Consider the following 25,213-nt stretch of genomic DNA (forward strand, 5'->3'; position numbering starts at 1 on the left):
GCAGGAATCACGTGGTGTACAGTGAGGCCTTGATAACGTGCAGACGCCACAGTACACCTGGCGGGTCCGCTGGGCGTATTCTCTGCAAAGAAGACCGGAATGAGAATCCAAACCACACAGTCACAACGGGGAAAACAATGGCTCTTCGTCCACAACAGGTGTCCTGTGTATTCACTGCACCCTGTAGTGTAAAATGTGACTTGCCAATCCACAGAATAAAGCCCGGCCACAAGTCGTCAATCTCTACTCGTGCCAGAAACCTAAGAGAAAATTCAGAACGTTGCTGCGTATCGTGAGGTATCAGTTGCTGCACACTGGGTGAAGCACAGATGACAGTGTACAATAGACTGCAAAGCTTCCCGTACTACTGACAATGGGACTGCTAATTGTCGCGACACTGCACGTGCTCTAGCACTACCCGGGCCACCTAGACAGGGTCAGCCGCGCAACAGCAACCTCCTCAGTAGCTTTTACCGGCACAGGGCGGATCCTCTTCCACGTGGTACACCAAGTTCACCCGTGTTTTCGAATTTCATTACCATGTTCTTTACACCATTTAATGAGTCAGATGTCTCCTCAGACTCTGAGTCGGCGATACTGTCTGAATGAAGCACTTAATTGCTGACGTTCATATACAACAGTTGCACTAACAGCGCACCGTCTCACTTTTAGGCAACCATACTGTTCGCCCACGCTATGGCTTGTCAAACGACAGCGTGGATGTCATACCATGATACAAACGGGCACAGCGCTAGATTTACACCCAGAGCCAAAATAGGATTTTTGTTAACAGCGTAAATCCGTTTTCGCATTAGCTCATCACCATATCCACTAAATTTCCCTTCAATACGAAGATTACCGCCAACGCTGGACTTCCATGAATAGCTGCACTTAAATTGTAACCACCTAGCATGTATGGTCATATTATGCGAACAGGCAGAAAAGTTTCCTAACTGAAAAGCGCCACAGAGCACAAAGAACAACATAAATCTAATGCATTAAACACTGAAAAAGACACTAGGCCTGTGAGTCAGTAGTACTAACATCATACAATAATGATACACTGAGATTTGCACAATGCAAATAGACGTGGAATCATGGTGCTTGGCCTAGTTCAGTAAACTTTCCACTTGATTCAACAGTTTTTCCTTTCAGTTTTATAGTTTATAGTAACTAATTTAATAATTTCTCCTTCTCTTTCCTCTTTCCATACTCTGTGTTAGGCACTTACCAGGTACGACCTCTTCTTCAGTGCTCCTGTTGTCTGACGTTAGTTTCTGTTTGATCTCTGCTTATCGTTCTTCTCCCTATCGTTCGATAGCTAATTATTGTTTTAGGCGTTCCATTTCGATTCTTTTTGTGAAATAATTTCACCATTTATTTCCATAATCCTTGATCCGTTCATGCATGATTTTAAGACCTAATTTCTGTCTAATTCCTTTACACCTTCTCATACGAGACACCTCTTAGTTTCTCTTCTCAAAAGCCTCATTCACGCAGAATGTGTACTTCATTAAATTTACAAATGGTTCAAACGGCTCAGAGCCTATGGGACTTAACTTCTGAGGTCATCATTCCCCTAGAACTTAGAACTACTTAAACTTAACCAACCTAAGGACATCACACACATCCATGCACGAGGCAGGATTCTAACCTGCGACCGTAGCGGTCGTGCGGTTCCAGACTGTAGCTCCTAGAACCGCTCGGCCACTCCGGTCGGCTTAAATTTCCATCAACAACATATATATTGAAACTGAAAGATGAAATTGCATTAATGCGATTGTGTAGCGAATACGCAATAAATAAGTGTGGAAACAAAACCCAGGAAAATTGTACGGAACAATGGTAACGGCATATGTGATTACGTCATAGCAAGCCGCCTGACTCACAGATTGGTGCGGATCCCCTGCCTGGATCACGGAAGTATGCTGTTGCAGGCTGTTTTCTTTTGTGTAGAGAAAAGAAAAATCATCGGTTTCGGATCGGGACTGTATACCTCCATAAAATAGAACATTTAATTACGACTCAGCAGCAACAATTTTGAATTGTGAAGGGTGCCTAACTAGGCGCAAGAACTTGAATCCAAATTTTTCTTAATTAATGTTCACCAAACATAAAGTATTTTCCTGTTGTGTAGCTGAAGGGGCCATGCGGGCACAGCCCGTAGAACGAGAGACGCCCAGAAAAGCGGAGTTCGGAAGTTTTCCCGGAGACACACTTCCGCGAAAATAGTTTAATCTCTGAGGAGCGAGAGTCTCTTGCACGAATAGGCGGCTTTTTTCTGGTAGCACACAAGCACACTAACAAATTGTACAACGTAGCACACGTGTTACCTGGAGTTAGTTTCAATATCTGTTGAACAGTTGGAAAAACTGCGATAAGTCATTTTATAAGACAGTTTATTTTGAATTTACTAATTTCAAGCTGTTATGCTCACAATCAGACGAGGTCTATGTTAGGCTGATATGTGGCAGTTTGGTTACGATTTAGCGAAGCCAACGAATGTGAAAGCAAAACAACCTGCTTGTGGCCACAGACCTATAGCTTAGGCTGAGGTCTATGTTGGATTGGAAGGTGACAGACGGACTGGTTAAGAGTTGGCGAAGCCACGAATGTGACTGTCGATCTGTATAGCTGTCACTGACACCACGTGAGAAAGGTAACAGCAGGAACTCCATCTCTGCCTCCAACGAAATTGACACGGCAAATGATTCGTGAGATAAAAATTAAAAAGTCATTGGAAGTAAGGCGACTGGATAAGACTTGCTCCAATATTAATAGCTACTACTTATAATAATTTGATTAACTGGCTTAAGCGTATGCAATCCAATACAAAAAAATGAAATTTACTGAGCCGGCCGCGGTGGTCTCGCGGTTCTAGGCGCGCAGTCCGGAACCGTGCGACTGCTACGGTCGCAGGTTCGAATCCTGCCTCGGGCATGGATGTGTGTGATGTCCTTAGGTTAGTTAGGTTTAAGTAGTTCTAAGTTCTAGGGGACTGATGACCACAGCAGTTGAGTCCCATAGTGCTCAGAGCCATTTGAACCATTTTTTTTTTTTAATTTACTGAAGCGCCAAAGACACTGATATAGGCATCCGTATTCAGATACAGAGATATGTAAACAGGCAGAATACGGCGCTGCGGTCAACATTTCGTATATAAGACAACAAGCGTCTGGCACAGTTGTTAGATCGGATACTGCTGCTCCAATGGCAGGTTATCAAGATTTAAGCGAATTTGAACGTGGTGTTATAGTCGGCGCACGAGCGATGGGAGACAGCATCTCCGAGGTAGCGATGGTGGGGATTTTTCCGTACGAGCATTTCACGAGTGTACCGTGAATACAAGGAATCGGGTGAAAGATCAAATCTCCGACATAGCTGCCGTCGAAAAAAGATCCTGCAAGAACGGAACCAATCCTTCTGCGAGACATAAATGCAACCCTACCGGAAATAGCTGCAGATTTCAATGCCGGCCATCAAAAAGTGTCAGGGTGCGAACCATTCAACGAAACATCGATATGGGCTTCCAGAGCCGAAGGCCAGTCGTGTACTCTTGATGACTGCACGACACAAAGCTACATTCCCCCCCAGGGCCCGTCAACACCGACACTTGAGTGTTAATGACTGGAAACATGTTGCGTGCTCGGAAAAGTCTCGTTTCAAATTTTATCGAGTGGATGGACGTATAGTAGGTGAATATGGATTGGGGGGAAGAAATGAAAGAGAAAGCCGCCTTGTAGAATTTTGCACAGAGCATAACTTAATCATAGCTAACACTTGGTTCAAGAATCATAAAAGAAGGTTGTATACCTGGAAGAATCCTGGAGATACTAAAAGGTATCAGATAGATTATATAATGGTAAGACAGAGATTTAGGAACCAGGTTTTAAATTGTAAGACAATCCAGGGGCAGATGTGGATTCTGACCACAATCTATTGGTTATGAAATGCAGATTGAAACTGAAGAAACTGCAAAAAGTTGGGAATTTAAGGAGATGGGACCTAGATAAACTGAAACAACCAGAGGTTGTAGAGAGTTTCAGGGAGAGCATAAGGGAACAATTGACAGGAATGGGGGAAAGAAATACAGTAGAAGAAGAATGGGTAGCTCTGAGGTATGAAGTAGTGAAGGCAGCAGAGGATCAAGTAGGTAAAAAGACGAGGGCTAATAGAAATCCTTGGGTAACAGAAGAAATATTGAATTTAATTGATGAAAGGAGAAAATAAAAAATGCAGTAAATGAAGCAGGCAAAAAGGAATACAAACGTCTCAAAAATGAGATCGACAGAGAGTGCAAAATGGCTGAGCAGGGATGGCTAGAGGACAAATGTAAGGATGTAGAGGCTTGTCTCACTAGGGGTAAGGTAGATACTGCCTACAGGAAAATTAAAGAGACCTTTGGAGAGAAGAGAACCACTTGTATGAATATCAAGAGCTCAGATGGCAACCCAGTTCTAAGCAAAGAAGGAAAGGCAGAAAGATGGAATGAGTATATAGAGTGTTTATACAAGGGCGATGTACTTGAGGACAATATTATGGAAATGGGAGAGGATGTAGATGAAGATGAAATGGGAGATAAGATACTGCGTGAAGAGTTTGACAGAGCACTGAAAGACCTGAGTCGAAACAAGGCCCCAGGATTAGACAACATTCCATTAGAACTACTGATGGCCTTGGGAGAGCCAGTCATGACAAAACTCCACCATCTGGTGAGCAAGATGTATGAGACAGGCGAAATACCAACAGACTTCAAGAAGAATATAATAATTCCAATCCCAAAGAAAACAGGTGTTGCCAGATGTGAAAATTACCGAACTATCAGTTTAATAAGTCACAGCTGCAAAATACTAACGCGAATTCTTTACAGACGAATGGAAAAACTGGTAGAAGCGGACCTCGGGGAAGATCAGTTTGGATTCCGTAGAAATGTTGGAACACGTGAGGCAATACCAACCTTACGACTTATCTTAGAAGAAAGATTAAGAAAAGGCAAACCTACGTTTCTAGCATTTGTAGACTTAGAGAAAGCTTTTGACAACGTTAACTGGAATACTCTCTTTCAAATTCTGAAGGTGGCAGGGGTAAAATACAGGGAGCGAAAGGCTATTTACAATTTGTACAGAAACCAGATGGCAGTTATAAGAGTCGAGGGGCATGAAAGGGAAGCAGTGGTTGGGAAAGGAGTGAGACAGGGTTGTAGCATCTCCCCGATGTTATTCAATCTGTATATTGAGCAAGCAGTAAAGGAAACAAAAGAAAAATTCGGAGTAGGTATTAAAATTCATGGAGAAGAAGTAAAAACTTTGAGGTTCGCCGATGACATTGTAATTCTGTCAGAGACAGCAAAGGACTTGGAAGAGCAGTTGAACGGAATGGACAGTGTCTTGAAAGGAGGATATAAGATGAACATCAACAAAAGCAAAACGAGGATAATGGAATGTAGTCAAATTAAATCGGCTGATGCTGAGGGGATTAGATTAGGAAATGAGACACTTAAAGTAGTAAAGGAGTTTTGCTATTTAGGGAGCAAAATAACTGATGATGGTCGAAGTAGAGAGGATATAAAATGTAGACTGGTAATGGCAAGGAAATCGTTTCTGAAGAAGAGAAATTTGTTGACATGGAGTATAGATTTAAGTGTCAGGAAGTCGTTTCCGAAAGTATTTGTATGGAGTGTAGCCATGTATGGAAGTGAAACATGGACGATAACCAGTTTGGACAAGAAGAGAATAGAAGCTTTTGAAGTGTGGTGCTAGAGAAGAATGCTGAAGATAAGGTGGGTAGATCACGTAACTAATGAGGAGGTATTGAATAGGATTGGGGAGAAGTATGTGGCACAACTTGACTAGAAGAAGGGATCGTTTGACATGATTTGAGGCATCAAGGGATCACAAATTTAGCACTGGAGAGCGGTGTGGGGGGTAAAAATCGTAGAGGGAGACCAAGAGATCAATACACTAAGCAGATTCAGAAGGATGTAGGCTGCCGTATGTACTGGGAGATGAAGAAACTTGCACAGGATAGAGTTGCATGGAGAGCTGCATCAAACCAGTCTCAGGACTGAAGACCACAACAACAACAACATGGACGTATAAGGGTATGAAGACAACCTCATGAACCTATGGACCCTGCTTATCAGCAAGGTACTGTTCAAGGAGTGTGACGTGTGCAGTTGCAGTGATATGGGACGTCTAGATAGGAATCTGAACCGTGACATGTTTGTAAGCAGCCTATCTAATCACCTGCATCCATTCATGTCCATTTTGCGTTCCGACAGACTTGGGCAATTCCACCAGGACAATGCGACACCCCACACGTCCAGAACTGCTACAGAGTGGCTCCAGGTACACTCATCTGAGTTTAAACACTTCCGCTAACCAACAGACCCCCCAGACACGAACATTATTTAGCATATCTCTGATGCCTTGCAAGTGATCTTCAGAAGAGATCTCCACTCCCTCGTACTCTTACTTATTTATGGACAGCCCTGCAGAACTAATGGTGACAGTTCCCTCCAGCACTACTTCAGACATTATTCGAGTCCATGCCACGTCGTGTTGCGGCAGTTCTGCGTGCTTGCGGGGGCCCTATGCGATACCAGATTCTTTGGCTGTTCAGTGTATATGAAATGATGAAGTCCCATTATATTTAAGGCACAATATGCTATGGACTACAGTGTGGTGATAGTAGGCCTTTTAGGGCAATCCTTTTTTCTATTATGTGACGTGCGTGACTTACAAGAGATGCAGAAATCCACAATGGAATCTTACATAGCAAAGAGAATCTCCTTTTAGCAGCAGAGAACACGTCTCCATTACTATCGGGTTGTAAGCACCTCTTTCCCTGTATCTCAACCAGAGGATTAGACGCCTGAAGAGGTTTCGTAGAATAGGTTAACATCCACCCGACCTCAGACCCAAGGGCTACTCTAGCATCCAGGCCAGAAGAGGGTGTAAAATTGTAAACACGTAAATCGGTAACCGACATACGATAAGCAAGTATTACGGGCAAAGTAAGTGAAAAAAAGAGAGAGAGTGCTTCGAGTCAAAACATTGGGCACACACTACGGAAGCACCCACCACAGGAGCACAAACAATTGGACCACGTTCGAATGCACTCACTATTAGACACAAAACTGATCCGACCGCGACCGACACTTGCAACGTCGATACGGACATTGCACGGGTGCCGTTCGTAGTCGAATACAACGGCACAACCTGCAGGATTGGCTACAATTTGCATACATGTTCCTTATTTTTGTCCAATCCCTTTTACCATTCAAAGTAAGCGCAGTGTGTTTTTCTGCCAGTCCGATAAATTTTCTCCTAGACGTCATACCTGCTGTAAAATCTCGCTTATGAGATCCCCAGGCTTCTACAACCATCCCCACTACAACTCACTTACTTCTCTCCGTTGATTAACTCAAAACAGGAAACGGATCGATGGCAGGTCTTCCAGAAATGAATGCTTTTTGGGGTCACTCAAAGATAAGGAAGAAAAAACTATTTCCATAACTGTGCTAACGTTTAAGTGGTGGGGTGTTGGGACCCCCCCCCCCCCCCCCATCAGGCTCCAAGAATTGGGCCTACCGACTAGCTGTTTTGAGATAGTGCAGAAACTGTTAGTAACAGCTGGTGATACGCATTGTTCGGTGAACTAGCAAGCTGCTCAGCCAGTCACGGCATGAATCTGCTAAGAAGTAAGCCGCACGATGATAACGCAATCCTGTGTACCTACCACGATTCGGAGGGCAGAGTGAGAAACTATCGAGTAAATGGTGACGAAGTGTCGGCTCGAATTGTTTCGATCCCAACGTAGTCAACAGTAGATTCTTAGTAACAGATACGAGGTTAAATTTCTCGAAGAAAAGACAGGAGAGAGCGTTGTAGCCACAGATTGTGCAGTACCGGGACCGTCGATGTATAAGACGTGTGTGCAGATAGATAAAACTTCAACATTGCGCCTTCTCAGCAAAAAAGACGAAATATAACGAAACGTTTCTGTAACATGGGTTTGCTTTTATTTCCATAAATACTAATGACAGACCTAAATGCCTGATTTCTAATGTATGTGTTTACAACGTGATGCCTGAAACTTGGTGCATTAAAAGATATCGAAACAAGTAATATGATTCCTTATGAATTTCCTTCAACGGTTTCCTGTTCCAGGAAACCTGTAAACTTGTTTAAACGGCTTTCGGAATCTCGGAAAATTTAAGGAGTGTCTATAAAAATTCTGCAAACAGGTCTAAAAGAAGCCCTTAGAAACATTCAGAGAAATCTCTCACTTAAATAGAAAACCTAAGAAACGATGTACTAAAGGCGAACACCTTGATTTACCAGTATCTTTTCTTCTATGCCAGGAAATACCAGACGTATTAAGAAAAATTCTAAGCACAAGTGATACATGCCCCTCGAAAATTAGTAGTGATTAGTTCGAGGGATGGTAATAAAGTTTTCATTCTCGCCTCCAAACTCCATCTACTTCTACAGTTGCAGTTGATCACATGCCTTCTCTCAAGCTTTACCTGACCTAATCAACCGATGACTCACTCACTCACTCACTCTCTCTCTCACACACACACACACACATACACATAGACTTGTTGTTGTTGTTGTGGTCTTCAGTCCTGAGACTGGTTTGATGCAGCTCTCCCTGCTACTCTATCTTGTGCAACCTCCTTCATCTCCCAGTAGGTACGGCAGCCTACATCCTTCTGAATCTGCTTAGTGTATTCATCTCTTGGTCTCCCTCTACGATTTTTACCCTCCACGCTGCCCTCCAGTACTAAATTGGTGATCCCTTGATGCAACAGAACATGTTCTACCAACCGATCCCTTCTTCTAGTCAAGTTGTGCCACAAACTTTTCTTATCCCCAATCCTATTCAATACCTCCTCATTAGTTACGTGATCTACCCCCCTTAACTTCAGCATTCTTCTGTAGCACCACATTTCGAAAGCTTCTACTCTATTCTTGTCCAAACTATTTATCGTCCATGTTTCACTTCCATACACGACTACACTCCATACAAATACTTTCAGAAACGACTTCCTCACACTTAAATCTATACTCGATGTTAACAATTTCCTCTTCTTCAGAAACGCTTTCCTTGTCATTGCCAGTCTACATTTTATATCCTCTCTACTTCGACCATCATCAGTTATTTTGCTCCCCAAATAGCAAAACTCCTTTATTACTTTAAGTGTCTCATTTCCTAATCTAATTCCCTCAGCATCACCCGAGTTAACTCGACTACATTCCATTATCCTCGTTTTGCTTTTGTTGATGTTCATCTTATATCCTCCTTTCAAGACACTGTCCATTCCGTTCAACTCCTCTTCCAAGTCCTTTGCTGTCTCTGACAGAATTACAATGTCATCGGCGAACCTTAAAGTTTTTATTTCTTCTCCATGGACTTTAATACCTACTCCGAATTTTTCTTTTGTTTCCTTTACTGCTACATATACACTTAACCCATCTCAAATGATACATATTCGTCTTCACAGAGTACAAACTTGTACTATAATTTTGCGGTCATTTACGCTTTGTATTGATGTACATTTTATATCTTCTCCCCTTCACTCAAATTCCACATTTTCTCTGTACTACAATCTCTCAACCTTATTTCCTTAACCCTCGCAATATCAGGGGTGAGGGGCAGGGTAAGTAAGTCACATACACAGTTTGAAAATATTGTAATCTAGTCATGTATTTTCCATTTTAAAATTATGAAAAAATATTTATGTTTCTAGCGTCAGCTGCATTGGGACATTATATAGAATCAGCAGTGACGAGTGAAAACATGTAGCGGATAAAGATTCAAAACCGGGATCTCCTATTTATTCAGCATGTGCGTTAACCACTGCACCATCCGGGACACAGTGTTAGCGCAGCTGTGCGGACTGTCTGGGCACGCCTGGCGGCCGACCCACATTCCCACGCAGCGCTACCTGTCCGCTGTCCTTGTCCATTTCTCACATAGTAGCTACTCTGGGACTCCGACAGCAGATCGAACGCACTTGTGCATCCACATTGAAAAAGGTGGATCCATTGCCCATCTAGACGAATCAGTTATCTGAAGGTGTGGTATCTGTTCTTTTGGACGTGTCCGAAAGGACAGACATCACACATTCACTTGTTTTGATTTTTTTGTTGTTGGCATGAAGTTTCCCCTATCCCCCACCCCGTCTCCCACCCCCACCTCCCTTGGTAGGACACATTAATGAACAATGCTTTCGTATTGGTAGGGTTAATACAGAAGATATTCACTTTCAACTGGTTTATTATCACTCATTGTGTAAACTCAAGGCCAATGCTGTTGTGTCTTCAAACAGTGGTCTCCCTCACCCCCTTTTCATAATGTAAGAAGACAAACAACAATAATCTTCTGACGACATGATCTTTGTATCAGAATTTAGAGACCCTGTAGTATTTGTACTGAAACAACTCCCCCAACATCAAAAGGTAATATTTTTCTCAATGCAGATGTATAACCAAATAGTAATTAGAAGCCACTAATTTATACTATCATGTTTGGAACATAGCATGAATTACGAGCTTTCGATATGGGAGTTCCTACCTTGCATGATGTCCAAATATTATGCACAGCTGGTAACAGTATACTTTTCAGTTTTAAATCTTGTGCACTGCTGTCTTTATCGACGGAATTGTTACTTAACAATGGTCTAATAGGCCAACAACCAAGGCAACCAATCAGACTGATTAAACATTACAGCAAAAAACTCAATTTTTTACACTTTACTGTCAAAAACTGTTATGCAACGTAGGCAGTTGATGTACAGAAAATAATAATTAGATAAATTAGACCAGCTTGTATATTATTTACCTTCACCACGGAACCATGACGCCATAGAGACTGAGTTCAGTTTTGTATTTTGTGACTTTAAGCCTCGTAAAATACAGGAAATACTCTCTCTCTCTCTCTCTCTCTCTCTCTCTCTCTCTCTCTCTTTTTTTTTTCTCTCCAGGCTTAGCTTTGTACATTGTGAGACACCTAATCTATAACTGACTCATCCATTTTGAATATCACTGACCCCACATTGTTCTAATCTGTCAGTCAGTTTAGATTCATAGCCAAAGAAACATTAGGTCATTATAACCAGTTTTGTTGTCCGGACTGAACAATGGAGAAGTAAATCTAGAGTGTCCTATTCAAACAGCCAACCACAGCAAGGATTTTAAACCCTGCTCCCCTCCTATGCAAATCCAGTGTGCCAATCCCAGAGGAACCTCTAGAAGTGCAAGAAGGAGAGGTAGAGGAGCAGTTTGGGATTAACACAGCCTCCTGACTATAGAAAGTCGCAACCCTCCCACCACTGCACTTGTTCCTACTCCATCTCCTGCCCTCTACCACAGTTACCCAGGACTGGAAACTGCGCCTGCTTCTACTCCAGCACCTGACCTGTGCTGAAGTTACCACTTATTGGGAGGACCCCCACCCCCCACATGCCTGCCCCTCTTCCAGTATCTGCCCCATACTGCAGTCACCGCAGACAGGAAAGCCCCTACCCGTCCAGTGCGCCTGTTCCTACTCCAGCCCCTGCCCTGTACCACAGTCACCACGCACTGGGGTGGTCCCATAGTCCACCCAGCTAAACAGCAGCCAGCATTAGATGCAGAAAGCATCCAAAAACTCACAAATTAGAATCAGCAGACACTGTGAGTCGTTCTGAACCCCCAGAGCCCTCCACATATCCCTACATCCCAGACAGTACAGATTGCATGATAACCGGATTTGTCTTTGTTAGTGCAGACCTTATTGACAATTTATACGGAATTTGTATGTCCATGGTTCATTCAGATACAGTCTCAAAAGAGTTGAGAAAAACGTGTTGACAGAGCGTTTGATTCACAGTCCGTTAATCTTATACAAAGTAGCCATCGTCTGGAAAGTTACTTTTTCTGTTTTGAAACATCAGGTGGCCTTTCCTTACAGAGAAAATTTCTGTTATTTCTTGAAGAATCAGAAAATTCATTTTGTGGACTTTGAAGAAACCTGGTCATGGAATGAGGAGTTCTATGTGCCAAGATATAACATGCCCCATGAAGACAGAGATGGCGGATTTGGAGGAGCTGCTGTTCTAATAAAAAAAAAAAGTGGCGGAACTTAACCAGCTGTCTATGGATATCGTAAATACTGTGCTATTACGACATGAAAAAAAAACATTGAAACATTAGTTCTACTAATATGCTGAGCTCCATGAAAAGGTGTCACGTCTTCCATCATTTGTTGGGTAAGGTCACCTACACGACCGTTATCATGGGAAATTTCAGTGACTATGGCACAGCATGGTTAAGCTTCAGAATGGGCTAGGTGGGTGCACTTGTGTTTGGTGCAGTGCACGATACTAACTTGGTGATTCTGAATGACGGGTCCATCACTAGAATACTAAGAGCAGGCGAATTCCAGTCGGCGGTAGATGTAGTTCTAGCGTTCCCTCAGTTGACATCTTCTGACATATAGGAGGCTCTGAAAGGCACTGGGTGGTTTGGCTCACTTTCTGATACATATTCGGTATGACAATGGTGGTAATTACTGTCAATGACAGTCCATATGGTTGATATATATAGAAAGGCAACTGGGGAATATACACTCCTGGAAATGAAAAAAGAACACATTGACACCGGTGTGTCAGACCCACCATACTTGCTCCGGACACTGCGAGAGGGCTGTACAAGCAATGATCACACGCACGGCACAGCGGACACACCAGACCGCGGTGTTGGCCGTCGAATGGCGCTAGCTGCGCAGCATTTGTGCACCGCCGCCGTCAGTGACAGCCAGTTTGCCGTGGCATACGGAGCTCCATCGCAGTCTTTAACACTGGTAGCATGCCGCAACAACGTGGACGTGAACCGTATGTGCAGTTGACGGACTTTGAGCGAGGGCGTATAGTGGGCATGCGGGAGGCCGGGTGGACGTACCGCCGAATTGCTCAACACGTGGGGCGTGAGGTCTCCACAGTACATCGATGTTGTCGCCAGTGGTCGGCGGAAGGTGCACGTGCCCGTCGACCTGGGACCGGACCGCAGCGACGCACGGATGCACGCCAAGACCGTAGGATCCTACGCAGTGCCGTAGGGGACCGCACCGCCACTTCCCAGCAAATTAGGGACACTGTTACTCCAGGGGTATCGGCGAGGACCATTCGCAACCGTCTCCATGAAGCTGGGCTACGGTCCCGCACACCGTTAGGCCGTCTTCAGCTCACGCCGCAACATCGTGCAGCCCGCCTCCAGTGGTGTCGCGACAGGCGTGAATGGAGGGACGAATGGAGACGTGTCGTCTTCAGCGATGAGAGTCGCTTCTGCCTTGGTGCCAATGATGGTCGTATGCGTGTTTGGCGCCGTGCAGATGAGCGCCACAATCAGGACTGCATACGACCGAGGCACACAGGGCCAACACCCGGCATCGTGGTGTGGGGAGCGATCTCCTACACTGGCCGTACACCACTGGTGATCGTCGAGGGGACACTGAATAGTGCACGGTACATCCAAACCGTCATCGAACCCATCGTTCTACCATTCCTAGACCGGCAAGGGAACTTGCTGTTCCAACAGGACAATGCACGTCCGCATGTATCCCGTGCCACCCAACGTGCTCTAGAAGGTGTAAGTCAACTACCCTGGCCAGCAAGATCTCCGGATCTGTCCCCCATTGAGCATGTTTGGGACTGGATGAAGCGTCGTCTCACGCGGTCTGCACGTCCGGCACGAACGCTGGTCCAACTGAGGCGCCAGGTGGAAATGGCATGGCAAGCCGTTACACAGGACTACATCCAGCATCTCTACGATCGTCTCCATGGGAGAATAGCAGCCTGCATTGCTGCGAAATGTGGATATACACTGTACTAGTGCCGACATTGTGCATGCTCTGTTGCCTGTGTCTATGTGCCTGTGGTTCTGTCAGTGTGATCATGTGATGTATCTGACCCCAGGAATGTGTCAATAAAGTTTCCCCTTCCTGGGACAATGAATTCACGGTGTTCTTATTTCAATTTCCAGGAGTGTAGTACGATACAAAAATAGGAGCTTTCTTCTCACACATTATCTCCGAAGACGATTACAAAGGATTCAGCGGCATTAACGAAAGAAAGGCAGTCCAATGCTGGGATGAGAAATGCCAAGCGGAGGTTTCATAAACTAAATGAGCGCTACAACCTCACCAGAAGGCGAGAATTGAGGAACGCTTCATTCCGCTTAAAGCATGTCACGCACAAGGGAAAAGAAAACTTAAACTACAGAACTTGCAACTGGGCAGTAATGAGTCAGATTATCACAGTCCAACAGCGGTAATCCAGGAGCAAATTTGACAGTCCCATACTGAACACACTGACGACCTGCCTAGTGATGGAAGACATACTGACTAACTCCGTCAATGACAAAGAGTGTGATTGACACCAACCAATCCGAAAACGATGACCGTCAACCTATGCAAACTTTCATATTAACTGAGCTATAAATGCCGGTCGTATCATCCAAAAGTAGAGCCCACAGACTGGATAGTATCTGCTATCCCATCATTAAGTTCTTGTCCTCACGGAGCATACAGACGTTATTACGCATTTCAACCAAAGTATGCAGAGGTTTAATTACGATCGCTGACACAGATTTTAAAGAAAGGGAAAGACATAACACGATAGACTCACATTATTGTTATCTTGTGTGCATACAATTTTGGAATTTCAGTCAGTTTAAATAGTAAAGAGAACTTACATACAGTTTTGAAATAAATTTTCGACTTGAACAGGGGACGACACACATGTTAGCGCACCTAATAATGGACATCCATGAATAAATATTTAATGGCATTCTATACGGATTTAAGTCTTGTTTATAACAAAGTCCTGTTATCTATCCTGGCTCAAAAACTCAGACACTTGCAGCTACCACAGTTTCGTTTACAGCCTTCTGTAACTGTTTCAGGAAAAGAGGGTTAGTAATATTTTCGGATCAGGACACTGTAGGACCGAGGACGACCTGTACGGAGCTGCCACAAGGGTCAGTTTCTCGCCCTTGTTGTTTAGCATTTCAAGCACTGAGCATCAATATATTCTGTCAGACAGAATTAACATACTTCGTTAACCAAAGGTTCTGTGCGTGTATATTACTGGTGATTCTTTGGAGGTCGTTACAGTTAACTTTAACGAAACAATACATCACTTCGGATACTGGTTACAGAAGAACGGATTTAACATTATACTTACTAAGTCGAAGGACAACGTTTACTCAAGAAGCAAATTCAAACTGAATGCAGCTCCGGTGGTCCAAGCACACAGCCTACCTCAGAGCTAAGTGTGAAACCGATCGGGACTTACTTTGTGCCAAGGTGGAAAAGACATGGGGTATGGATAACGTAATAACTTTACATAGGTATCGAACTCTGCTGCGACCTCACCTCGACTGCGCCTGCGTATTGTATGGCACAGCCTGCAGGCACCTGCTGCAAACACTCGAGAGGTATTAACGCAAAGATTTAAGACTGTGCATAGCAGCTCTCGGATTTAGCCCGACAAGCACGCTGTTAGCCGCAACATTGGAAACCAATGGAGACCCCCTTCTCATTAAGTAGAAAACATCTCACACAGCATAAAATTTATTCTGAAACAACAACAACGCTTTGGGGTTGAGATGACAAACAAAAATTGAGACCTTACAGTGAGATGCTACGCCAACTGTTACTGAACCCGTAAAGCAACATCAGCACTTGTGGATGCATTTTCAAAGCTAAGCAAGTACCGGAATCTCCTTCGACGAACGCGACACCTACTCCACCTCAAGCAAGAGCACAAACATAACAACCACGTACTAAACAAACTCAGAACTCTGGACTACATTGAGAACCCAGTAATCGATAACAGCAATTTAGAAAGCTTTCTCAACCAATAGGCACGTCTTATTTGTATGTATAGCGATGGGTCAAAACACAAGTATTTCGTCGGTTGTCTCCAGATACGCGTTAAAAATAGCAAGAGTGAACTATTTCGCCTACCGAAAGAGGTGTCATTTCACATGGCTGAACTCCTAGCGATTCAATGGGCGCTAAGGTAAGGCACGACCATATCGTTAACACTCAAGGACCCGCGATCCACGGTTCAGAGTCTGACATCAGTTGGTAACGACAAAGGGAGTAGCTACCTAACGGATCTGACTTGTCGAATAGCTGAAGCCGTATGAAAGCTGCGCGGAATCGGTATGGAGGTATCATTTTTGTGGATCAAGAGCCATGTTGGGATTGTGGGGAATGGGAAAGCTCACCAATTAGCTAAGGACGCAACGATGTTCTGGCAGAAAAATGCATTCCAGCAAACAATCTCAGTGTTGGAGTTACAGATATGGCCAAAACGGAATGGAACAAGGCGTGAGAGACCGAGGATCTGCGCAGTGGAACCTGGTACAGGCAATACACCAGCATTTATCTAGGGCTGCTACCGACACCTCTAGAAACTCCACATCATACTATCGCCATATCGGCAGTTGGAAGATTCGGGACGTCAAAATATCAACTTTGGCTGCCCATTATACAGAGGAGAATCAGACTGGTTGCTTACACATGTGCCAAGAACTGTGTGTGTGTGTGTGTGTGTGTGTGTGTGTGTGTGTTCCTATTTACTAGAGATCTGTTCTGTTTGTTAACATAAGAGGCCAAAGTGTGTGTGTGTGTGTGTGTGTGTGTGTGTGTTATTCACCACGTCATTGAACCTTTTTTTAAATTTCTCAGCAGTTGCAGCACCCATACATTAATGCCTTCAAATGATAGCCACCATGGAAAGCTTGGACTGATTGTACTGGTGCAGAAAAGGGATAGAAAATAAGTTTGTGAAATCCCTGGGAACAACTAGCATAAAGAAAATGCCTCTGTGGTACACAGATTATAATCTTGGTGTAATGATAGCTGCGATAAGATGGGAATAAAGCATCAAATCCTGTTGTCAGTCCTCGATAACACTTAAAGTATACCTCATTCACCAGCTCAGATATTCGTAAAAGCGTCACCTTTTATGACGCATTATTTTTCACGATAACACGGTCCATAACTAACATTTTTTAGTAATGTACTTTACTCGAAACTAGTAACATTTCCTTGGGTTTCCAACCATGTCAGTGGTAAATTATCCCGAGCTTTCCGCCATGTTCTCGTCAACCACTGTCAAGTGCTAACTGACTGCCTCATACTTCTACATCTCTGCTGCCAGGTTTGGCGTCATTAGTGCTCAGTCCAACGCCAAATAAGCTGCTGGCCACTAAAGCGCCTACAAACTAACCAAGGTATCTGATACTATCCCTGACCACCCACAAAAAATAAAATTTCGGTACTTTCTACCCATCTTGGTGTTGAAATCTTAATGGCCAGGCATTAATGTACATATATATACGAAGACCATTCATAAATTAAAAACGTAGTCAGTAAATTAAAAACGTAATTCACAAATTAGAAATTCTTGTAGCTTCTTGGTAGTTGCATAGTTGGGAAAGAAGACACTGCACATCACGTTACCTCTGTCAGCTGTCTGTTTCAGTAGTCAGTATGTAGGTAGTATGCGACTCAAATATACGGTGTTACTGTGTCACCCACCACATCTACATCTACATCTACATCTACATCCGTACTCCGCAAGCCACCTGACGGTGTGTGGCGGAGGGTACCCTGAGTACCTCTATCGGTTCTCCATTCTATTCCAGTCTCGTATTGTTCGTGGAAAGAAGGATTGTCTGTATGCTTCTGTGTGGGCTCTAAGCTCTCTGATTTTATCCTCATGGTCTCTTCGCGAGATATATGTAGGAGGGAGCAATATACTGCTGGACTCGTCGGTGAAGGTATGTTCTCGAAACTTTAACAAAAGCCCGTACCGAGCTACTGAGCGTCTCTCCTGCAGAGTCTTCCACTGGAGTTTATCTATCATCTCCGTAACGCTTTCGCGATTACTAAATGATCCTGTAACGAAGCGCGCTGCTATCCGTTGGATCTTCTCTATCTCGTCTATCAACCCTATCTGGTACGGATCCCACACCGCTGAGCAGTATTCAAGCAGTGGGCGAACAAGCTTACTGTAACCTACTTCCTTTGTTTTCGGATTGCATTTCCTTAGGATTCTTCCAATGAATTTCAGTCTGGCATCTGCTTTACCGACGATCAACTTTATATGATCATTCCATTTTAAATCACTCCTAATGCGTACTCCCAGATAATTTATGGAATTAACTGCTTCCAGTTGCTGACCTGCTATTTTGTAGCTAAATGATAAGGGATCTATCTTTCTATGTATTCGCAGCACATGAGTACCACGAGCAGTACGTTCCTTCTTCCACTCCCTGGAAGCACGAGGACTCTACGCAGCCGAAATTCATCGTCGATTTTGTCCAGTGCGTTTGTGTGTATGTGTGTGGGGGGGGGGGGGAGGGGGGGAGTTATGAACGATGTTGCAGTGAGGCAGTGGTTCAGCAAATTCAAGGCTGGCCGCACAGATGTGCATGATGAAAGTGGTTGAGGAACACACTAAGATGTGACTGATGAGATACGTTGACAGAATTGTGCGTGGGAGTCGTCGGTTCACAATTTCCGAACTTAATGAATATATGTCTCAGATTTATTTTGGCTTATTGAGAAAAAGTGTGTGCATTCATTGTTTGGGCTATTTCGTAGCTACAGGGCCATGCTCTACACCCATGTCTCGTTCCCAGCCACCATTCTGTTGATAAATTCCTCCCTCTCTTCATAGCACCACTGAAGGAATGTCAAGGCCGAACTCACTTTCTTTAACATTGTTAGAGAGTGCGCTGTGGGTAGCAAAGTGTGTGACCGATGTCCATAAAATTGAAAGAATGAGTTCGGCGTTGACATTCCTTCAGCGGTGCCATGAAGAGAGGGAGGAATTTATGAATAGAACCTTGACCGGGAGCGAGACATCGGTGCAGAGCGTGAGCCATCAAGCTGAGAAACAGTCCACACAATGAATGCTTTACCTCAAAATTCTCAAAAAAATAAAGGATGCTGTCATACCGTAAAATGATGATAATGCATTTCATTTTAATATCGCAAAGGATTTTGGCAACAGCTTTCATGAGAGTGGCGCCTAAGATTACTGTGACATGACAGGTTTATTGTGAGACTCTGGTGAAACTCCAATGACCAGTCCAAAAGGAACGCCGTAGAATGATTGTGGAAGGAATGATTCTCCTTGAGGATAGTGTGCGACTCCATACTGTGATAGAAGGAAAAATGCAGACTTTTTCCCTGGTACATGTTTCGACATCGTACCTGTAGTCCGGACTTTTAAACAAACGAGTTTTGTTTCTTCCCCAAGAGGGAAGTATTGCTGGGTACTTAGCACTTCACGACCCACCATAATCTCAATGATGCCGTCAACATCTGGCTAAAGCACCAGGTGAACCGTTCTTTGATGAAGGGTCAAAGAACCTGGTGTCACGATACGAGGAATGTTGGATTTTTGGTGGTTACTATGAGGAGCAGTAATGTTAACACTCTATTACAGATTTTATATAAAAAATATATAAATCTTTATGTTCTTCTTCCTTGTAACCAATCGGAGGTTAATTTATGAATGCGTCTCCTATATTTTTTAATTGGTGTCCTTACTGTCCATCATTTTATGTACAGTGGTGGGCAAAACTCAAGGACGAAAGTAACTTTTCCATGGTGTGTCACTGCCAACAAACTTAGCTCCATGAAATTTTGAGCATACACAGGGAGAAGTGCTAGAGCGAAGTATAGAAGATAAGTGAAAAAATACGCAATGAGACGAAATGACGCTTTCATTCAAAGAGTATACGTAATTATACTAAAGTCACCGCGATTTATGATGGTCACCAGAACATTACAAAAGGCTGGACATGTTTCTTAACAGCGTGTGTGAATACCGACGGACAGTAATCCATGCTCTCCAATGCGCTACCACACTGACCAAAAGCTCGGGAATTCAATATTAACTAAGTCGGTTGAACGGACAAGACATTCCATTCGCCGAATATCCTCTCGTTCCGAGAGCTCCAACATATGCGCAGTTCGATGCGGTCGAATATCATCATCCATAAAAATGAAGTGAGGGACGACTGCACCACTGAAAAGACGGACTTGCAGAAGTTGCATAGCGTCACGGTAACGTTGACAAATGATCGAACCGCGTTCAAATATAATGCAGGTCACTGCGCCCATCCAGCGTTATGCCTCACTACACCACAACACCTGGGCCACCGAAACGATCATGTTCGACAATGTTCCTGGCTCTATCACCTGTTCCCACTTCTTACCCTATAAGGCTACGTCCGGGATCGTCCGAGAATAGCTCGCTATCCAGTTCCTCGTTGGTCCAGCCCGGTGATTTCGACACAATCGCAGACTGTACCGCCGACCTGTGGGTGTTACCGGAACACAACGTACAGGTCGTCGGGGAAAAAGACGATCTCCATGCAGTCACCGCGGCACGGCAAAGCGTGAAGTAGCGTGCCTAGCAGTTAGTTGTTTAGTTAGTTTAATGTTCAATAGATAATTCTTCACGAAAAAAGTAATGATGTGGAACGAGTCATTTTACATTCCATTTCAAATTAATTTGTGAATGTTTTTATGTACTGAAAATTTATAAGTTTTTTATTTTATGTTTGCAGTTTTGTTATTTTATTTTTTTAATATGCAGCCTGAGTTAGGAATTCTTGCCCACCGTCTTCCAAACATAAAAATAATAGTAATTCTTGTGCAGAATAGAAAGAGTCCTCGAGTAGAGGCTTTTCCCGTTTGTTTTTAAATTTTACTTTGCTGTCTGTCAGACATTTTATATCCCTCGGTAAGCGATCAAAAATTTTTATCGCCGCATTTTGTACCAGTTTTGGTGCTAAAGACAACCTTAATGTGCAGTAATAAATCTCATTTTTGCTTCTGATATTCTATTTACGTACATCATTGTTCCGTTTGAACTATATCATTTACAACAAATTTCATGAAGTAATAAATATACTACAAAACGGTGGTCAGACTGCCCAACACCTTAAGCAGATGTGTACAAGATGATCGTGGTTGAGCACCACATATTATTCTTACAGCTTGTTCTTGAGCAACGAAGCTTTCTTTTCGTAAAGAAGAGCTACTGCTTTGCCTATTCTCAAGAGTTGCAATGATTAGAAGTACAATTGTGGCTGAACTATGGTGTTTTATCAGTTTCCAAAACGTGATTTTCCAGTCTGGCTTTAGCTGTCGCCGCGGTCGCACGCTCCTCAAGTTTGCTCCGTGAACGTTCAGTGTTTACGCCAGTGTTTTCGTGTTTCGTGATTGTTTATTGGCGGTTTGCACGTGAATTAAGCGTTATAAATTGAGCTACTGGTCTTCGTTCGTGTCGTCTTTCTACGTACTGCCCTTGGGATTTCGGCGTTGTCTGAAATTTCTTCGCTGCAGAACACCATGGCAAACTCCGTGAGAAAAAAAACCGTGATTTTCACCTTCGACAAGTACACCCGTCGAGTACAGTCCTCTGCACTTGAAATACACGACTGGATTACCGAGGTAATTGGCTTTCATTCTGAATCTGTTCATACCAAGCAGCTAGACTCTGATGAATACTGCATTTTTGTAAAGTTTAACGATTCCGTGAGTGTAGACCGCTTTCTGGAAAAATTTGGTTATGAAACGGAATTTATACACAGTGATGGTACTAAAAGTACTGCGAAACTCCGGAATTCCGAGTCTGTAATTAGAAATGTTAGGGTTTTGAATATTCCCAGAGAAGTAGACAACTCGAAAATTAAAGGTGTCCTTTCAAAGTCAGGCAAATAGTCAACGAAAGGTGGGCTTCGCATTTCAAGCTGCAGTGCTTTAACGGCATTCGCTCCGTGGAGATGGAAGTGAAGGCAAACATTCCCTCCCACATCTTTTTTGACGGGCACAAGGCGCATGTTATTTACTCAGGGCAAGCCCCTACATGTCATGTAAGTAACAACTCTGGTCACCTCCGTCAGGACTGCCCTCGCCGTGTTTTTGTGCTAAAAAAAAAAAAAAACCTTACGCAACGCCGGAAATTAACACTCAAGGATTTGTTGCCAGCCAGTAATACAACAGAGCCGGCGGCTGTCGTGGATCCTGTTACTGCCTCTGAAAATGTTGCACTTAATGTTAATGAATTTCCGTCTTTAAAATCTGCATTAACTGCTGAAATTCCGTCCCGTGACAGCGAGATTCCCACTAAAAAGCGTCCTCTAGAGGACACTGAAAAAAATGTTGATGAGGACTCTTCCTGTGAAACACCTGTTGCCAGGAAGCCGAAGCCCAGTCCTGAAGATCTGTTGGAAGTGGAAAAAGGAATGCAGGTCGATGTGACTCCCACTCCCTCACAAGGAATTCTACCGCCGCGAACAGATAGTGACGCAGCTGGTAGTAACCTTTCACGGAAATGTGATCCTGATCTTGAGGGCACAGCTGCAATAACCGCATCAACTGCACAGCCCATACAGTGCGAGGAAGTACCAAGTAAACAACCTGCTGACTCCGAACCGCAACACCGCGCCGAAGGAGGAAATAAACAAGCATCACCGCCTCGCCAGCAAGACAACACAACAGACAACACGCCGGAGCCAAATATTGACGACTCGCAAGCCACCACGGTTGCGCCAGACGGCCACCGTCGGAGGTAGCGACCGAAACCAGGTTTTGCTGTCACGCGCCATCAAGCGAAAGCCACACCAGAGAAGAAAGACATCAAGAAAACGAATATTAAATATGTAGTCATCAGGGCCAACACTGACGAGGTGGCCGTGCGGGTCTAGGCGCTGCTACGGTCGCAGGTTCGAATCCTGCCTCGGGCATGGATGTGTGTGATGTCCTTAGGTTAGTTAGGTTTAAGTAGTTCTACGTTCTAGGGGACTGATGACCTAAGATGTTAAGTTCCATAGTGCTCAGAGCCATTTGAACCATTTTTTTAGAAAGAGAAAGACCACAGTGACTTATAGCAATGCGTTGTCAGGATTTCAGAATAATTTTCTTCTCAAGCAGTTTGTTTAAAATCAGTAAAGAAATTTTCTAGGACGTTAGTACATGTAATGGCCACACAGCTTGTAAAGATCGTGACTTGTAGAGAAGCACGTTGCTACTATAATCATACCGATCCTCATCCAAAATAGCTTCTTCTGGTATGTCTGTGATGCAATCTTATAACATTACTACTATTAACATTAATAAACTACAGTCACCCTTGAAATTGGCAGCACTAAAAGAGTTCTTGTACCAGTCTGGGACAGATATCGCGTTGCTACAAGAAGTTGCGATAACAGAATTTCGGATCCCAGGCTTTTTTGTTAATGTTTCTACGGAAGCTAATATCGGTACAGCCATTCTTATAAGGGACGGCATTCCGGTGAATGAAATCGAACGACTAGAATCAGGAAGAGCCATAGGCATAAAAATATTCGATGTGACCGTGCTTAACCTTTACGCCCCATCAGGAAATTCCCATAAATTGGATCGTGCGAAGGTTTTTCAAGATGACCTGATTTATTTATTGAGGAAAAATCCGTTTTCTCTTATACTAGGTGGAGATTTTAACTGTGTTTTAAACCAGAAAGATCAACAACCCAATTTCAACTACTCGCCACAGTTAAAAAAGTTAGTAAGTGATCTACAACTTAAGGATGTGTGGGAACTTCAGCACCCGACGTCAGTCGGGTTCACGTATATAACCGCAGCAGACTAGATAGAATTTACGTGTCACCAAATTTGCAAAATTTTTTATTAAACGTTGAAACTATTCCCGTGTATTTTAGCGATCACAGTACACTTTTAACTTGCTTTAATTTAAGTGTACAGCCAACCCGTCGATTCAGAGGCCAATGGAATTTGAATATCTCTGTTTTAACTGACGAAGAACTGGAACAGGAAATAAGAGTAACGTGGACTATGTGCCTCCGCACAGCATACAAGCACCCATCAGTCATTGACTGGTGGAGTAGGAGGGCTAAACCAAGGCTGCGGAAAGTTGTGATGCAGTTTAGTGCAGCGAGGCACAGGGAGTTGAGGAATACAATGGAGTTTTATTATAAAGTTTCGTCTGAATGCTATTACAAAAATAAAAGCCAAGTTATTAAGCATTAAACGGAAACAGATAGAGGCACTAAAAATTAAATCGAAAGCCACATCAGTCGTAGCAGATGAAACAGCTTCTCTGTATCACTTGGTGCGGCATGCTAGAAACAGACGTCAAACTTTTATTGATGAAGTCCAGACGCATACTGGTACAAGGCTCACATGCCAGAAAGAAATACTGGACGAAGTCCACAGGTACTATGAAACCTTATATGCCCCTACCACAGTGGAAGATGAAGCTCTCAAGGACTTTCTCACTATATTAGGCCCACAATTGTCGGGAACAGACAACGCTGACATCCTGTCAACTATTACTAAAGATGAAGTGCTTGAGGCAGTGCGTAATTCACCTCTCAAAAAATATCCGGGACTTGATGGCCTCCCTGTGGAGTTTTATGCCCGCTACTGGTCTATAATTGGGGACAAGATCACTTCCATGGCGAATGAGGTCCTGAACGGAAAAACCGTCCCTGCAGAGTTTAAGGAAAGTAAAATAGTACTGATTACTAAGAGTAAAGGCAAAACCAACTTAAACAATTTTCGGCCTCTTTCGCTACTAAATTTTGATTATAAAGTACTTTCGCGTATTATCAACAAAAGACTCTCTGCCTTTCCCAACAAAATATTGAGTCCTTATCAGTCTTGTTCTCCGACCAGAACGATATTCGAAAGTCTATCTGCATACAGAGACGTCATTGCAATTGCCTTAGTGACAACTATAAAATGTGCTTTAATCTTTATAGATTTCAACAAAGCTTTTGACCGCATTAGTCGTAGATACCTCTTTGCGACGCTGTCAAGAATGGCTTTCCACCCTCAGATTGTCAACATGCTAAGAAATATTGTAACAGGTATAAATGCGAAAGCCGGCCGCGGTGGTCTAGCGGTTCTAGGCGCTCAGTCCGGAACCGCGCGACTGCTACGGTCGCAGGTTCGAATCCTGCCTCGGGCATGGATGTGTGTGATGTCCTTAGGTTAGTTAGGTTTAAGTAGTTCTAAGTTCTAGGGGACTGATGACCACAGATGTTAAGTCCCATAGTGCTCAGAGCCATTTGAACCATTTTGAACCATTTTGCGAAAATAGCAATCAATGGCCAAACATCTAAAC

General features: G+C 43.6%; 1 protein-coding gene across 1 annotated transcript in view; it reads right to left on the minus strand.

Annotated features, from left to right (window-relative positions):
• Window positions 1-25,213, minus strand: part of LOC126251399 (collagen alpha-1(III) chain-like) — a 409,906-nt gene that overhangs the window by 316,549 nt on the left and 68,144 nt on the right. The gene's annotated exons all lie outside the window — the stretch shown is intronic.

The sequence above is a fragment of the Schistocerca nitens genome, chromosome 4 (genome assembly GCF_023898315.1).
Source record: "Schistocerca nitens isolate TAMUIC-IGC-003100 chromosome 4, iqSchNite1.1, whole genome shotgun sequence".
Classification (NCBI taxonomy): Eukaryota; Metazoa; Arthropoda; class Insecta; order Orthoptera; family Acrididae; genus Schistocerca; species Schistocerca nitens.